Below are 15,451 nucleotides of genomic sequence, written 5' to 3'. Positions count from 1 at the left end.
AAGCAAACCTAAATGACACTTGATCATTTTTCACTCCAACAATTAGCACATACTTAAAATTATAATCTAAACCTTGTTAAAAGCTAAATCACTTTCCTAGTTGTGGGTTTCCTTTTTTGGCATGAAGCTGAACTGGCCCTCGTGTGTACACACACATGTGCATGAGCACACATGCATGCCTGCACACACACGTCCATGCACAGGCATGCACACACACATGTGCATGAGCACACATGCCTGCCTGCACACATGTTCACGATCACAAATGCATGCCTGCACACACGTCCACGCACAGGCATGCACATGCACATGCTTGAGCCACACACGTGTACAGGCACAACGCTATGCATGTGCACACACACATCCACGTGCACACATGAACACGCACACATGCGTGCACACACACTATGGTGAAGTTTGCTTCCTGCTTTAAGTAGATTTGTTTGAACTGCATCTTCCCCAGTATTAAATATACTTGAGGGTTTTGGGCTGCAGGCTCCCACGAGGCGGGTGTTTGTCTGGTTTTATCAGTGCCCCGTCAGCCAGACCTGAAATCTAGCACCTAGAAGGTTCTTGAATGCTCAGTGGTTGGTGAGCAGTGGAGGGTGGTGGAGGAAGAGCAGAGCTCTGTCTTGACACTGTAGTGTGAGAAGCTTTACCCCCAACCTCAGGGGACCACTGGGCAGCCTCAGCTCAGAGGGGAAGTGTGGCTGGCTGCTGGGGGCACCACTAGCATTGGGAGAGCGCTGGACCCCCAGGCTGGCTGAGCTCACTAGGTAGAGAGAAAAGGAAGAAAAGGTAAAAGAGGGTCTTGGAGTTATCCCAACATGTGGAGGCCTGGAGGAGGAGGCCCAGCCTTGAGAGCTGGGGACAGAGCCGCAGACACTGACCCTTGAGATTCCTGGCAGTGGCAGCTCAGCTGGGTGCACCCCGGCCACACCCCCGCTCACTGGGTGTTGGGAGGGAGGAGTTGGGGGGAGGACTGGGTTTGAACGCAGCAGAGGCTTCACCAGCAAAGTACAAGGAGGGCAGGGAAGAGGGCCAGATCTCTGTGAGTTCAGGGTGGGCGGGATGGCAGGGCAGCGTGTGTGGGACTCGGAGTGTGGGGGAAGCCAGTGAGGAACCGAGCACTGAGGGCTTAGTGTCAGGGAAGCTGCCGCAGGCGTGAGCAGGGAGGGAAGCGGAAAAGAGCAGCCTCAGAACCACACAGCTGGAGGAGCTGGAGGGTCCGAGGGTGACTGTGGTGTAGACTACTCAGGAGAGGGAGCAGGGGAGATCATAGAAGTGGGGGGCGGGTGAGGAGATCGAGAAGCTAGTGCATTGGGTGGGCTTTGAAGTCACAGAGAGTGGCGTAGGCAGCGGTGGGTGAAGGGACAGGGTGCCTGGTGCTGATGACGCCAAGTGTCTGTGAAGTTGCATCCTGAGAGAGAGGGAGGAACAGGATACAGGGAACAGGCCCCCCTGGAAGGGGTGCAGGTGGCCAGGGAGGGTGGGTAGGACTGGTGGCAGCAGGTACCGGGGCCCTGATGACCCAGTCTGCTCACCCTGCCCCTTTGCCCTGCAGAAGGCTGGCCTGGCTGCCCAGAGGAACCTCTGCTGTGCTGGCTTCAGGGACCTCACATGTGGAAGACACCTCCCAGCTTCTCGATGTCCTGAGAGAGGACCTGGTGATCCTCTCCCACTCTGGGGGAGGCCCAGAAATGCCCCTGATGCCCTGGCAGGGTTCAGGGCCTCCTCAGCCCTCTCAGCTTCTGCATCAATATAGGACCCTCTGTTGGGAGCAACTCCCACTGCCTAAGCTTAGGTCCTGGGATCTCATTCGTTCTATAAGGGTGCCCTGACCAGTTAAAAAGGTAGAACCTGGTTTAAGAACAGTCAATAGTGCATCTATGTTAGTCATGGTCATTGACAGCTGTGTCTATTATGCTTAACACTAAATTTAAACTAAGACAAGGATACGACATGGTACTACGGCCATACTCCTCTAGTAGCGTGGGATTTGCCACTTAAACTTTGTGACTCACTTTTATGACATTCTTGGGGACATCATGAGGGAGAGTGGATTCCCTGTCAGCTGTTTCTGGAGACAGGACTACCCTCCACCCGGGCCCTCAGCTCACTTCCGACCTGCCCTATGGTCTGTCCCTGGCTTGCTGGAGGCCAGCCACTCAGCCACTTTTAGAGGGTCACCTCCCCAGTCACTGCACATAACACTCAGACTTTATTGCCACCCCCCACCCCAGTTTATCACTCAGTCATCACCCCAGTTATGGTCCCAGCCCGCTCATCCAGTTCCCCGAGCTGACGGATTCTCTGTCAATGAGGATGAAATCCTAGGACTAGGACTTCACTTTCTTCATGTGAAAAACAAGAGTAATTGAGTTCTAAAGTTGACGGGGATTCACATGCGATCACATGGGGAGGTGGGCCAACTCCCTGGCCAAATGCTGGGCAAAGAGCGCTGCCTGGGAAATGGAGGTAGTTATTACTTCTGTTTTTAAACACGGGTTGACTGCATGTGTCAGGAGCAGCAAGAGAGGGACCCTGTCCCTCGCGTTTCCCCGTGGATGTTAACGTGAGGATACACTTGTCCAATCTGCTGTGGATGTTAACATGAGGATACAGTTGTTCCGTGGATGTTAACGTGTGGATACACTTGTCCATTCTGCTGTGGATGTTAACGTGAGGATACACTTGTCCAATCTGCTGTGGATGTTAATGTGAGGATACAGTTGTTCCCCGTGGATGTTAACGTGTGGCTACACTTGTCCGTTCCGCCAGCTGTGACGCTGATGGGACCGCACTGACTCTGTGGCTCAGTTTGAGAAGTGTTGCCGTCTAATGATACTCAGTTTCCAGTTCATGAACATGGATATCTCTCTATACATTTAGGTCTTCTGTGATTTTTTTCCAGTGAGATGCCTCGTAGCTCTCAGCATACAAATGTTTCATTTCTTTTGTTAAATTTCATTCTTTACTATTTTATTCTTTTCGATTCTAAAAGCATGGGTTTATATAGTGGCGTAAATGTGGGTTTTGGTGTTGGGCACACTTGGGTGTAACTCTTACTGACCAGGTTTGTAACCCAGGGCAAGATACTGGTTTGTTTGTTTGTTTGTTTGTTTTTTCCGTGAACATTTGTTTCCTCATCTATAAAATGGGCATCAAAATTAACTTCTACTTAGCTTGGTGAGATGATCACTTGGGATAATGTGTATGAAAATACACAGCACAGTGTAGTAAATATTGATTTCCTTTCCCAAATAGCTTTACTTTTCCCAGTAATAGTAAAGCTATTATTATTCTTTTACTGCATAGCACCTTATCCTAACACTAAAGCCAGATATCCCCAGAGTTGGGGGAGGAAAAAAGATCTGTTTGCCTTCACTTTCATACTTTTTTCCCCTTTTTTTAATTGCATTTTAGGTTTTGGGGTACATGTGAAGAACATGCAAGATTATTGCATAGGCACACACGTGGCAGTGTGATTTGCTGCCTTCCTCCCCTTCACCTGTATCTGGCATTTCTCCCCATGCTCTCTCTCCCCAACTCCCCACCCGCCGCCGTCTCTCCCCTATTTCTCCCCAACAGACCCCAGTGTGTGATGCTCCCCTCCCTGTGTCCATGCGTTCTCATTGTTCAACACCCGCCTATGAGTGAGAACATGTGGTGTTTGATTTTCTGCTCTTGTGTCAGTTTGCTGAGAATGATGGTTTCCAGGTTCATCTATGTCACTACAAAGGACACGAACTCATGGTTTTTGATGGCTGCATAATATTCTATGGTGTATATGTGCCACATTTTCCCTGTCCAGTCTGTCATCGATGGGCATTTAAGTTGATACGATTATTTATTAATAATAATATATAATAATGCCTCCAAATGTAAATTCCACACTCTGTAGGGTCCTTCTTGGTCAGGCAGGGCACTGATGTTCAGATGGACATGGCTGACAGGACCATCATTTTAAAAGCTGAGCCTTAACTAAGCATGTTCCAAATATAAATAATAATTTATATTTGGAAGCATCTTAAATATATTATTTAAGATTTTTTTTTACCCTTATTTTTCCTTTATTGATGTAATTTTTATCTGTTTCTGATTCTCAATTTCTACCCCTTACGCCCAAAAACCCTCCTGGTACCTTTGAGTTTCTAGGTCCAGCCTTAGGAGGCTTATTAAAGAGTTTTGTGTCTTGATAGTAGCACTAATATCATTTGCATAATTTACTATTTCCTTGCTAGCTCAAATTTTCTTGGGAGACATAATTTTATCAGAATTTTATCCTTCTGTTCTTATATATTTGGAATGAGATGACTGATGTCCAGGGCCTGTGAATCAAGTAAGTTTCTTCTGCTTCTCTCTCTCTCTCTCTCTTTTTTTTTTTTTTTTTTTGAGACAGAGTGTCTGTGTTGCCCAGGTTGAGTGTGCATCGGTGCAATCTCAGTTCATTACAACCTTCACCTCCTAGTTGAAGCAATTCTTGTGCCTCAGCCACCTGAGTAGCTGGGACTGCAGGTGCATACCACCAAGCCTGGCTAATTTTTGTATTTTTAGTAGAGATGGGTTTTCACCATGTTGGTCAAGCTGGTCTTGAACTCCTGGCATCAAGTGATCCACCCACCTCGGCCTCCCAAAGTGCTGGGGTTACAGGTGTGAGCCACCGTGCCCGGCCTCAGCTTCTCTTAATTCAGTATTTGTTTTCTTTTAAATCGCAAATTGGCTTCTTGGATTTCAGGACAGTTGGGGTCTTAGAAGGGATTGGCCTTAGTCTTCTATGTGCACTGTACTGCCCATGCCACACAGACAGGAGATAAGAACAGCATTTCTCCAGGAACCTGGTATCTCTGCCCAAAGTGAAAGGGATACAGGGCCTTCTGGGCAACCCTGGGGCCCACTGCTGTTAAAAAGAAAAAGTGGGAGTTGGAAGAATGTCAGCTGAAGAGCAGTTTAGCTCACGTCCTCAGAGCGTATTTGAAGATCATGCAGTACTCTGGTTTTGGATGTGATCTGTGGGTTCACTTCTGCCTGAACCAGATGCAAAACAATGGCCAAGTGCTGACAGTAAACAGCTTTTCAACCTGGACTGTCCAGACCCATGATCCGACCCTGGAGTCTCCACACAGGCTCTTATACAGAGCAGACTCGGCCAACAGCCAAAGGCACTGGCAGGTTATTTAAACAAACACCAGAATATAACAGCCCTCATTCCAGGGTGGTTTCCCACATGCTGATCTCACAGCCCAGACCCTGACGAGGTGTCCAATCAGCAGACTCTTTAAACAAAAACGAAGCAGCCTACTTTATTGAAGTTTGACTGACACACGAAAAGCTAGGCATGTTTAATGTATGCAACTTGAGGGGTTTGGACCTCAGTGTACACCCCCGAAGCCATCAACATACTCTGTGCCATAAACCTATTCATCACTTCCAGAAGCTTCCTCCCATCCTCTTCCTTTATTAGTAGTAGTATTATTGTGATAAGAACACTTAACATAAGGTTTACCCGCTTAGCAAAATGTTAAGTATATATTATATAGTACTTAAAATTTTGTGCTTTAAATTTCTCCGTTAGCCATAGGTGCTGAGCTGCACAGTAGCTCGAAGATCTTTTCATTTTGTGTAACCAAAACTGTGTCCATCTTGACCAACACCTCCCATTCCCATCTCCCACTCCCTGCCCCTGCCAGCCACTATTCCACTCTGTGCTGCTGTGACTTGGACTGTGTTAGATTCCTCATATCATATACGTAAATGTGTCCTTGTGTGTCGGCCGTGTTCACCTTAGCGTTAATGTCCTTCAGTCCTGTCCATGTCACAGAGGTCAGGATTTCCCTCTTTGGTACGGTTGACCAGTGTTCCATTTCCGTGGTGTGTACAGCACCTTTTGTTTCTTCATTTATCTGTCAGCGGGCCCTTAGGCTGCCTCCATGCCTTGGATGTTGTGATGAACGCTGCAGGGAACAGGCGTGCAGGCGTCCGGAAGTACAACCAGAAGCAGGGTTGCCAGGTCAGAGGGTACTTCGAGTTTCTGTTTTTTGAGGAACTGTTTTCCCCAATGGCTGCACTAGTCAGTAGACTCTCGGTAGGCAGTAGTGTGACCTGCTTTTGTTTGTTTGTTTGTGTTAAGATGGAGTCTTGCTCTTTTGCCCAGACTGGAGTATAGTGGCATGATCTCGGCTTACTACAACCTCCGCCTCCCGGGTTCAAGCAGTTCTCCTGCCTCAGCCTCATGAGTAGCTTGGCTTACAGGTGTGCGCCATTGTACCCAGCTAACTTTTGTAATTTTAGTAGAGATGGGTTTCACCATGTTGGCCAGCCTGGTCTCAAACTCATGACCTCAAGTAATCCGCCCACCTCAGCCTCCCAAAGTGCTGGCATTACAGGCATGAGTCACTGTGCCCAGCCTAGTGTCACCTGTTTAAGGAGAGATGGGAGTCTTTCCTGATCTTGTTCAGCCATCGGTGGTCAGAAGGGGAACAGGACATGTGGTTTTCTGTTCTTATCCTCAGGCCCAGGGGCACAGTTATTTCTGGCAGTGTTGAAGGATAATTAGCTCATATTCACCACCACCCTCCTCTGCTACCCAGGCAAGCCTACATTGCATGCGTCCGTAAATGACAACAAGGGTGTTTACCCGTGACATGGGAGAACTACCAATGTGTGCCAACCTGGGGTAGCATAAATGCTTATAGCAACTAACGTGGACTAGAAGTGACGTGTACGGGCTGAGTCGGTGCCTGTCCAGATGCACTGGCTTTTCCAAGAACCTAACTGTGCAAACAGTGGTTTTCCAGGCCGTGCCCACGCAGAGGCTGCTCACTGGTGGGAGAGAAAGCAAGAAAGCAAAAGCATTCTTGATAAGGCAAGGAGCAACCACTCAACCACTCTCCCACCGTGTAAAAATCCCATATAACACGGTGAACATCTTCATGCGTAGTTGATATCAACATAGGTAAAGCTGATTCCTGATTATCAGCCAAGGGAGTGGGAATAATAGATGCCCTGTAAATCATGCCAGTAATGTTCACAATTCTAATGCAAATAGCTGCACTGAGAAGTGCCAATATCACATCATCACTCTGTGCCCACTCATCTTCCCGGATTAGTGAGAAGTCATGGCCAAAAGGTGGACATCAGGAGAGGGAACCCCAAAAAAGGCCACGGCCAGCCAGCCTGTGGGTTTGCTGCCAAAGACTCAGCCTCAGTTTCTGTGCATCTGTGTGAACAAAAGCATCAGAATGTGCTAGCAATACCCCGGTCCTCTCAGAGATGGTGATGTTTGATATATGCGTGTATGTCTCTCAAATGACATTTTAAGCGGTGGCAAATGTGACTCCTATGTTACTTTAAAAGTGAATACATATAAGTTACAGATGTCATTAATAGAAAATGGCAGAAAATATAGAAATACCTTCTATGCTGCCAAAGAAAGATTGGAGTATCTTTCTATCAAGCGCTGTTTTCATCCTTTTTCCATTAAGTTTCCACAAAACATTGAGCTGTTCGGGCATTTCAGTATCAACTTAGAGAGTTGGCTGTTTCTAGTTGGAAAAAAAACAAAACAAAACAAAACAGATTCTTTCTTTTCCCTCCCTTCCTCCCCCACTCCCTCCCCCCCGCCTTGCTTTCTTTCTCCTCTGTCTTAATTCGAGTGACGTGTGCCATGCTCGTTACAGATCATAAAACCCAAGCGTGCTGCGTGCCGACACCATGGCATCCTTCTTTCGACTTGACCTCATGTCTGGCTCCACAGTGTGCTTAGTTAAAGCTTTTAAAATGATGGTCCTGTCAGCCATGTCCATCTGAATATGCCCTGCCTGACCAAGGAGGACCCTACAGAGTGTAGAAGTTATATTTGGAAGCATGTGCTGTGGAAGATTCCTTTCCCGTAAAGCAAAATAAATTGCATTTATAATCTTAGGCTGACAAGGTGTGTGCACGACTCTGGGGGAGCCCTGAGGGAAAGTTTTCTAATTAGTGAAGAAAAATTGAAAACAGAAGTGGGATGGCTGACCAACTCTACCATATAAACACTAAAACACAGGAAATGAAGTTAGGAAAAGAGATTTCCTCAAACTGGCAAGCATACTAAAATAATTTGAAGCTTTTAGGAAAAGAAATCTACCTATCTACTTATCTACCTATGTAGATATCATCTAGCTACCTATGTGGACAGCATATTTACATATTCCATCTATTTTTGTATATTGCAAAGTTTATTTTGTAATTTATATATGTAGTGTGTGCTTTGCACGTTGTACTTCTGTGTATACTAAAACTCTTGAAAATGGCGATTCCCATCAATATAATGAAGAATTTACATCAACTAATGGGCAAAATAGCCAGCTAATATTAAATGGCAGTATTAAACTCACATATATCATTATTAATTCTAAATTTAAATTGACTAAATCCCCCAATCCAAAGACAGGCAACTTGGATAAAAAACTAAAAGCCATCAGTATGCTGCATCCAGACCCATCTCACATTCAAGGATACACAAAGACTCAAAACAAGGGATGGAGAAAGATTTACCAACCAAACAGAGAGCTAAAATAAATAAATAAAAAGCAGAAGTTACAATTCTTGCCTCTGATAAAATAGTCGTTAAAGCAACAAAGATCAAAAGAAGCAAAGAAGGACATTATATAATGATAAAAGGATCAATGCAACAACAAGAAGAGCTAAAGATCCTAAATATATACGTACCCAATCCAGGAATACCCAGACATACAAGACTTATAAACAGACTTAGACTCCCACACAATAATAGTGGGAGACTTCAACATTAATATTAGACAGATCAATGAGACAGAAAATTAACAACGATATCCAGGACTTGAACTCAGATCTGGAGCAAGTAAACGTAATTAACATTTATAGAACTCTCCACTTTAAATACACAAAATATATACTCTTATCAGTACCACATCATTAAACGAAATGTTGGTTGGCTCCTTGTTTGTTATTCTCTTCTTTCATTTTCTTTCATGTCTCCATTATTAAGGACAATTATAGGCATACCCATATTTAGACTGCATTCTAGCCCGGGCAATAAAGCAATACCCCCATTCTCCCTCCCTCTTCCTCTTTCTTCCTCTTCTTTATTCTTTTTCTTGTTATTCTTTTTTTCTTTCTAAAAAAAAAAAAAAAGAAAAGAAAAGAAAAGAAAATGGCGATTCTGCTGGGACCTAAATGCCGAGCCTGTGGCTTCCATATCCCCTGCGGCATATACAGCGCAGTAGCCGCAGGTGACAGCGAAGAGCACACGCGTGAGGTGCTCTGAGCAGCAGGAGTGGAGTCCATCGATCAAATCTGCGAATTCGGTTCATGGATACCATTGATCACCCTTCAGGCCCTAAGCTGTGCTGTGTCCATCCATTCATGTGGCAACGTTTCTGATGGGAAGCCTTCTGGAGCAGGGACTGGGGACAGAGGTGCCAAGGCCACACGGGTTGTGTTCAGATTCCAGCCTTGCCACTTAGCTGTGTGACCGTCAGCGACGTACTTTGCCTCACTGTACCTCAGTTCCCTCTTCTGGAGATGGTGGTAGTAATATAATGTCCAGGTCACAGGGGGGTTGTGACGTATTTGATGGTGAGATGCCTGGTCCCTGTGCTGCTTCTGATATTATTTATCTGCCATGCAGTAGCCTCTGCCTTACAGAGTTAAAGAAGCATCCACTTGTAGTGTCTCATCCAGGCGCGTTTTATGCACTAGAGTGAGTAAGGCTAGTGTCCCAGGTGTACCCACTGGGCACTCACCTCTGTAGGCCCCCAGCTGCTTCTGGCTGACACCTGTGGCTTTCTTCCTGGGGATTCTTTTCCAGCAAGGGGAGACTGCTCCGCCCAGGCCAGGGCAAGCTGAGGGCCAAGAACGAATGGCCCACGAGCAGCCCTGGACCAGTGGCAGGCGGGAAGTTGCTGGGTAGATGCCCGCATCCCGGTAGCTCTGAGTGCAGGTCCTCCACAGTCCCCAGATGTCCCCCCAAGGCTGAGCCCCCTCGGCTGGCAGCAGCAGCTGGTTTAACCGCCCACACCTCTTGCCTTCTTTCTGTTATCCACCTTTCTTGCCTCTACCCAGTGCTTTCTGGAACCGCCTCCCAGATGAACTGTGTACACTCAGATCCTTGTTGCAGGGCAAGCTTCTGGAAGGTCTTGGGCATCCTCCTGGATGCAGTAGTCAGAGCCTTGTGGAAGTGGCAGGCCTGTTCTGCGTCATCTTTCTTCCCATCACTAAGTAAATCCCGCCCAGTACAAGTGGTGAGCAGGGCTTTGTGTGTTGCGTGGCAGGCAGTGTCTCTTGGGAAGAGTCTCTGCCTGTGCATTGATGCTGCTCTGATTCACAGAACCTCGTCCTGGCCTCTCCAGGATGAATCATACCCAAGGCACAGACAGGAACAAATGTCAGGGAGACAGAATCTCTCAGAATCCTCACCAGTGAATCTTCCCTGCAGAGTGCTGGGAAAGAATGACTTTGAAACGGTCATTGATTTGATGCTGGCAGCTATTTCAGTGACTTTTAAGTCAGTGTCATTCCATGGATGTTCCATTCAAATCTTTGTTAAGAACATACTAATTTGCTTTTCTAGATCAAACGCACATCCTCCAAGGCACATTGCCATTTGGCTTCTGGTTAGGATGGTGCAAAGGCCTTGGGGCTGTCCTCTCTGTTACAGGAAATAAAAAGCAGAGGTCACTGAAGAAGAGAATAGTGCCGGCACTGATTCATACAGCGCCTGCTGACGTGTCTGGAAAGCACAGAGCACTGACAAGGGGGGTTTGTCTTCGCGTTTATGTTAATTCTGCTTTAAACCCTGGTAAGTTGAGTGGATATGAACTTCAATGCAATTATGTTCAGTGATCATTCAAGATGCCATAGCATGAAGCCCATCGCACTTCTAAGTTTTGAGGGCCCTTTATCTGGGATGCATGAGTGGGCAGATTCATGGTCAGCCTCTCAGAAGCTTTGTGGTCTTCAGCTGGGTTTGGGAAGCAGACCGAGCCCCCATTCTTTCTTCTCTGTTGCTCCTTCCTGAGGACTGTGGGGGAAGGCAGGTGTCCCCTGCCAGAAGGCGGCTTGCGATGCCTGGAAATATAGCTGGGAATGCGTTGCTTCTGCGCGGTACTTATCACGCAGGGCAGGGCAGACAGGTGGCAATATAACAAGATTGGCTAATCAGCTAACTAAAGGCACAGGTGGTCCTAACAAGGTGGAGGGAAAAGACTGGGCAAAGTGAGATTACACCAAGAGGGAGGTGAGTACCCCACGTAGATTTTGGTGTCTAGAGCTGGCTGTACGCTCAGCAGCAGTGCTCAGAGGGAGACGCAATCAGCAGCATGACTCATAGTGTCCACGCGGTAAAAATAGATCAGGGGCTCAGGAGAAGCTCATCTGCTTTTCCTCTGATAAGGGATGCAGAGTTCTCATAGAAGCAATGAGCGTCATCCCCCAAAAAGCCCCACTGGGAATGCCTCCCCAGCCCCCCAGCACTGCAGTCCCCTGACCCTGTGCTAGCTTTCCACGGCTCTTATCTGCAGAACTCACTTACTGAGCTCCTGATCTGCCTGTCGTGCTCAGGTCAAGTGTGAGCTTCGCAAGCACACAGTCTTCCTCCGGCTGCTTCTCTGACGCCCCCCACCAGCACTGAGAGCACACCTACTGCAGGGTGGGTGCTCAGGCCTGACTTGTTGAGTGACTAGATTGAGGACGTTTCATGAGGATTGCTGCTTACAAAGCAGATCCGTGGGATCCAGAGAGAGCAGTTTTATGCTCTGTGGACGTTCCTTGGTGTGGCTCCCTGATGACTTGTTTCACTGCAGTGTAGACTGTGGCATAGGTAGCCCAGGAACAACGAAGACCCACATAATAAAGAGACCCCATTCCTAGCAAAAAGGCTTAAAGGAGCCCCTGGCTAGAAGACAGTGAAAGCGGGACAGAGACACAAGGAAGGAAACCCAAGCCTGACTGCGCTCCCTCGGCGCTCTGGATGCCACCCTCACCCTGGCTGTAGGTCTCCATTGTGACTCAGAGGCTGCCTGGGGCTGAGACCTGGGGCTGTGTCGTCCCTGTGGTGGAGCACAGATGTTCTTAGTTCTCAGTTTTCTTCAGAATGAATCTGGATCCAAACTCTAAAATCCATAGGTCATGAAGACCAGCTTTTACTTCAAAGAAGGCCAGTGGCACGGGCACATAGAGTTCAGGGACATCAGAGCTGAGGCGGAGGACTAGATAGGGTTGGAATATGCTGGCCATTGTGAGCTACGCTAAGGCCTCGGGTCTGTACCCCTGGAGCTGTGTCACTGAAGAATTCCTGCAGGGCTGTCACAGGACCAATTTCCCTTCTGAGAGACCCTGTGACAGCCTCACTAGCCCTGTAAGGATGTGGGGAAGAACCAGGAGATGGTTGAAGTGGCCTGGGTGAGAGGCTGGCAGCTAGGTCTAGGGTGGCGAGGGAGAAGGAGGACTTGTTGATGCTTTGGTTTTCATGGAGGAGGTAGTGGTGAATAGATCCCGGGTGTGGGGCAAGGCCAGGTGGGCAGCGGCCGGGCTGTTCACAGACGTGGTGGGTGAGGGGCCAGCAGAGGGTCTGTGGGTGCCGAGCTTGCTGGAGTGGTCATTGGCATAGGGTGGGTAGTTGGCACTACGGGCTACAAGGAGATGAGCTGGAAAAGGCTGGACAGAGGACCTGGCAAAGAGCCAGTGGGAAGACCTGGTGGGGGAGCAGGAAAACCAGGCAAGGGCACAGCCAGGGGAGCCCTGGAGAAATTATCTCAAGGAGACGGAAGCTGCCCAGGGGTCATGTGTGTCCGAGGTCGGGCCTGGTAGGGAGAGGTGGCCATCCTCTGGGCTCACTGACATTTAAGAGCCCCTCAGCAGGGAAGAGGGGGAGTCAGAGTGGCTCCTCCATATCTAAACCCCAGATCTGTCCCCCTTACTCAACCTAGCAGCTACGTTGGGGTGGATTTTAGGAGTCCACATGATTGTTCACTTCTGGAGGTTTGTAAATGGCACTGCAACCGTTTTAATACAACTGAAATTACGGAGCAGACTGGGCCTTCATTCTTAGGCAATCTTAGGTGAGCTCTGCCCATACCTATTGTTTCTGTATTTACTCGCCTGGGTCAGGTGTTTCTGCTGTCTGGATGCCTCTCAGTGCTCTCCTTAGGAGACCCAGTCCTGGACATCAGACATGCTGGGGCTAGGACTTATTTTAGAAGATCAGAAATCCAAATGTAGAAAGTAAGATGCTAGACTTTCCCCTTGCAGCACTTGAAGCAAAGTTTCAGAAAGTCTTGAAGATAGTGACATGTCATTAAAAGAGTCGCGGGATTTTTGGTTGTCTCATTCTCCCTATTCTGCCAAATTCTCTGGCTTCATGGTAGCTAGATGCAGTTTGAGAACAGCACTGCTAAGGGGAAATGGTTTCTTTGTAACTGGTCCAGACATAGGTGCCAGGATGGCAGGAATCGAAGAGGGCCCATAGCAAATGCTGACCCTGCAGTGCTGACCCCAGGAGTACCACTTAGCTCCCACCAGCTCTCAAGCACTGGCCCCAGTTTATCCTAAGTGCCTTTATTAGGCACCACCAGGTCTGGTTCACAAATAACCTCAGGGAGGAGTTTCCGGGTAGGTGAATGCAGCTGCAGCTGGGAGCGCGCCCATGGTCCAGGTAAAGGTCTGTCTGTCCAGCATTTATATCCTTAGCAAGTTATAAGACAGGGGCACGTGGAATGAGATGAGGTGAACCCTCTATGTAAGCATGCCATGTGCCAGGCGGCAGCACACCCACACACCCAAAAAAGGAAAGCCTGACTGTGATGCCGCATCTGAGTTGTCAGGAAACCACGCCAGGTTCAGGAGAGAGAAATTCCCCCAAGCTCCAAAAAGGGGGAGCATGGCCACCGTCCCCCTAGCGCCACCAGAGCAGAGGGTGACTGGTGCTCTGGGGTATTGGCACCGTTAATTTTTTCTTTGAAAACGGAAGCAATAAGATCTCAAACTCTGAAGTTTAAGTCCTATTAAGGTACACCAGAAAAAGCTCCTTCTCTGGAAGCCCCAGCCTGGTCCTGCTGCTGGGGTGGATGTGTGGCCCCGGTGGGCCTGATCTGGGATGGGCCACATCTAAAATAAAAGGTCCTGTGGGTTCCCTCCAGTTTATTTCAAATCTGCTAATGCTGTAGTGTCCAGGGCAGTGGCTCTTCCAGGACCTGGCAGACCATGTCAGTGTGGTCCCAGGCAGTCCCACGTCGGTTCCCAAAGTCAGCCATACTTGAGCCCTGGGGGCCCCCGCAGCATGTGAGGGGCAGGTCCGAGTCACTCACACAGGCAGAGAAGCTGGGCAGTGGGCAAGGAAGCCTGGGAGCTCATTTGGTCAGGAGGGGATTCTAGAATAAAGGAAGGATTTGGCGAGAGGGCCCAGGTGTCTTAGATGGGCTCCCCAAAAGCCCCCCGAGACAAGGATTTGGGTACATGCAGCTTGCATGGGAAGTGATACCAGAGAGCACTGGAATTGCCAGAAGTGGAGTGGGACGTGGCCATGCAGGGAGGCCAGCTAAGGCACAGTTCATCATTAGCAGTTCCCAGCTGGTGAGCAGGGAAGGTAGAATAGGACCTCTTCTGAGTTCCTGGTGGTCCATCCTCCCTGTCTGTCCGTCAAGGCTGAGACTGCTTCTGGGCACTGATCCCCAGCCGGCGAAGCCTGTGGCCTGCAGTAGCGTGCTGCATGCTGGCCAGAGGATGCCGCCAGGGCTTGCCCAGGGATGTGAGCTGAGACACAGAGCGGGGGAACCAGGAACGCCTGAACCTTTCTGATTCATCATCTACATCCCCACACGGCTCCTGAAGGAGGAACAAATGGGACTCAATACTAGCTTATCCCTGGCTGCTAAGAGCCAGGGCTTTTCTGGAAGGAGCTGTGATGAGCTCAGCTTAAGGCCCCTCCTTTGTTGGAAGCCCTGTTCCTAGCCCATCTCTCTGCAGCTCCAGGAACCCAGCCCTTGCCACACTGATGGCTGCATGCCCAGAGCTGGGGGTGCGGCCTGCAGAAGAGGCTCTTGCCTGCAGCTGCTCAGCAGAAGGGTGGCAGCTTCCTCCTTTGGCTGCTGAAGGCCTGTGGGCACGGGGGAGCCTTCCCTGCTAGAGATGAGAAAGTGGGCAGCAGCAGGTGTGAGCAAGGCATCTGAGCTAGGCCAAGGCTCCTCTTCCATTCAACCAGAAGAGAAGCAGGCAGCAGGGGCCTCCACTGGCCATCTGTTTCCTCCTGTCCGGGACATGCTAACGGGCACCGTTTGCCCAGACTCCATGCATCCCTCCCAGGGAGCTCATCTCCAAGAGGGGCTGGTGGGATGGCCAGGAGGTACGCTATTCCACATCAGGCACCCTAGGCAGGGAAGCTGCCTTCCTGCAGGGAAGCACCCCCAGTGGGTATAGCAGTGACCCTCAGAGG

General features: G+C 48.9%; 1 protein-coding gene across 4 annotated transcripts in view; it reads left to right on the top strand.

Moving 5' to 3' along the window:
- SYNDIG1 (synapse differentiation inducing 1) overlaps positions 1 to 15,451 on the top strand; it is a 193,189-nt gene that overhangs the window by 22,856 nt on the left and 154,882 nt on the right. The window lies entirely within an intron of this gene.

This window comes from Saimiri boliviensis, chromosome 9 (assembly GCF_048565385.1).
Source record: "Saimiri boliviensis isolate mSaiBol1 chromosome 9, mSaiBol1.pri, whole genome shotgun sequence".
In the NCBI taxonomy this organism is placed as follows: domain Eukaryota; kingdom Metazoa; phylum Chordata; class Mammalia; order Primates; family Cebidae; genus Saimiri; species Saimiri boliviensis.
The sequence above is the reverse complement of the archived record's forward strand: the minus strand, read 5'-3'. Positions and strand labels throughout refer to the sequence as shown.